Source organism: Mus musculus, chromosome 9 (assembly GCF_000001635.26).
Source record: "Mus musculus strain C57BL/6J chromosome 9, GRCm38.p6 C57BL/6J".
Classification (NCBI taxonomy): Eukaryota; Metazoa; Chordata; class Mammalia; order Rodentia; family Muridae; genus Mus; species Mus musculus.
The window spans coordinates 43,682,429-43,685,183 of record NC_000075.6 but is presented as its reverse complement, the minus strand read 5'-3'; the positions used below and the strand labels follow the sequence as shown (position 1 = coordinate 43,685,183).

At 49.0% G+C, this 2,755-nt stretch overlaps 1 pseudogene; it reads right to left on the bottom strand.

The window, feature by feature from the left end:
* Positions 1–1,037: 1,037 nt before the first annotated feature.
* Positions 1,038–2,223, bottom strand: Gm5364 (predicted gene 5364; annotated as a pseudogene).

The following is a 2,755-nucleotide window of genomic DNA, read 5'->3' as shown; positions in this document are numbered from 1 at the left end:
AGTCTGGCGGTTCCTCAGAAAATTGGACATAGTACTACCGGAGGATCCAGCAATACCTCTCCTGGGCATATATCCAGAAGATGCCCCAACTGGTAAGAAGGACACATGCTCCACTATGTTCATAGCAGCCTTATTTATAATAGCAGTGAGTGCTCTTAACCACGGAGCCATCTCTCCAGCCAGAGACTTGCTTTGGACACATGAAAATAAGGCAGGAGAGATGGCATGTGACATGTGAGGCTGGGTTACATGAAGTGTGGGTCTCTCATGGCTCTGCAGATGCCCTGCTGTGACATCACGTCAGCAGTCATACATTGAGAAATGGAGGCTTCCTGTCTACGTTCTCAAGAGTGCGTCACTTGGAGTGCCTTCTTGTCTGTGGCTAGCCTTTAGATGCCGGTAGCCCTGGCAACGTCTTGACTGTAACCTCAAGGGAGGACTTGAGCCAGAATTACTCAGACAATTTCCTCTCCCAGCCTTGTGACTTCTACAAACCATGAGATAGTGAATTTCTCCATGTCAAACCCAGTGACTTTGGGACAGCTTGTTACATGGTGATGCCCATGGCAACTCTTTGGTCTGCACCCATTCATCTGCTTTAAAAGGACATAACTCAGGTTTATGTACTAGCTGAAGATCTCTGGCCATGTTCATCCCAAACCATTGTGTTCAATTGGGAGAAGTGGGTCTCCTTCTCCTCCTCCTCCTCCTCCACCACCTCCTCCTCCTCCTCCTCCTCCTCCTCTTCTCCTTCTTCTTCTTCTTCTTCTTCTTCTTCTTCTTCCTCCTCCTCCTCTTCCTTTTATATAAATCTTTTTCAATCTTAAATTTTTCAAAGATTTATTTATTTATTTTATGTATATGAGTACACACTATTTTGGGATTTGAATTTAGGACCTCTGCTTGCTCTGGTCAACTTTGCTCTTTCAGGCCCAAAAGATTTATTTATTATTATTATTTAGTTATAAATACATATGTATTTTGTTGGGTCACAGGGCATAGGTGGTGCTGTACAGAACTGGTATAGGTGTGGGGCTGAACACCACAGAGATAGACAGACAGAAACTGAGTCCACCCAGCAGGGCAGGCCAGGCAGCATTGTGGGGCCTATAACCCTTGGTTGGTGGGCAAGAGTCATCTGGGAGTCTGGACCAGGACTGGTGGTCCCCAGACAACTTGGAAGATCCTTGGTTCAATCTGATTGAGGTCTCGGGTGGTGTTACAGTGGCACCTGGATTCAGCTTATGCCATTCAGGGCCTTCCGGGTGAACTCAGGCAGTGCAAAGGCTGTGCGTTGCATGTCCAAGTTATAGCATTTTAGCTGCATCTGCTCCACCTGGGCCTGTGTTAATGCTGCACAGGCTCCTGGAAGTTGGTGCTCGGGTTTTGCTACACAGCATGAAGCCGATCTGGCCACTGGGATAGGTGGGAACGGTACAGTAGGCGTAGCCCACCACAGGGAAAAGAGGTCTGCAGAAGTGCCTCATCTCCTTGATGAGGTCCAGGTGCAGCCACTGGCACTCACCCTGGCAGCAGAGGATGCCATCTTACTTGAGCACTGTCTTCATGAGCTGGTAATAGGACTCCTTGAAGAGGCTCTCAGCAGGGCCCATGGGGTCTGAGAAGTCGGTGATGATGACGTCGAAGTCATCTTGGTTCTGTTTCATGAACACCCACATGGATAGTCAGCTTTGAGCTGGAGAAGCCAACAGCTATGCCAGGCAGGAACTTCTAAGAGACTTTAATGGCATCCTCATCGATCTCGCACTGGACCACAGACTCCACAGAGGGGTGCTTCACCACTTCCCGTAGGGCGCTCCCATCTTCACCCCCGATGATCAGCACCTTCCACGGGTTGGGGTGGTTGTAGAGCGGCAGGTTGGCGATCATCTCCTGGTAGAAGAACTCGTCCCTCTCAGTACACTGGATGACACCATCCAGAACCAGCACGTTGCTGTAGGTTTTACTCAGGAAGACAAGGATGTCTTGTTACCGCGAGCGCCGGTGGTGCAGCAGCTGCTCCACTTGCAGCGACAGGGCTTGGCCGGGCCACAGGCTGCAGGTCTCTCGGAACCAGCCCTTATGGATGGCAGCAGGGCCGAGCGCGGCTGGGCCATTGGGGACAGGCTCCATGGCTGAGCTCGAGCTCGTAGCAGGCTCTCAGGACTGCAGGCAGCACGGAGCCCCAGCACAATGTGACCAGCTCTGCCTGCCGTCTGCGCCACCGATTTATTTATTATTATGAGTACACTGTAGCTGTCTTCAGACACACCAGAAGAGGGTGTCAGATCTCATTACTGGTGGTTGTGAGTCACCACGTGGTTGCTGGGATTTGAACTCAGGACCTTCAGAAGAGCAGTCAGTGCTCTTAACCACTGAACCATCTCCAGCTTTTTTTTTGGGGGGGGGCGTGTCTCTCTTCTTAAGGCTTCCATAAAACCTTTGAATACCCTTGGACTGAAGGTAAAACACAGATAAACATAAAATAATAGAAAAACAACAACAGAAAAAATAAGGTGGAATGCAATTGAGGAAGGCACTTGATGTGACTCTGGCCTCCACATACATACATACATACATACATACACACAAACATGCAAACATACAACACACACAGTTGTGTAAGGATCAAAAGAAGAAGTAAACAGGCTAGTGTTTCATAAACCACAAGCACTCCACAAGTGGGAAGGTTAAACACACACTCTTCAGAAATTGAAGGTTTCTTAGTGACAGGAGCTGCCATCTTTTGAATACT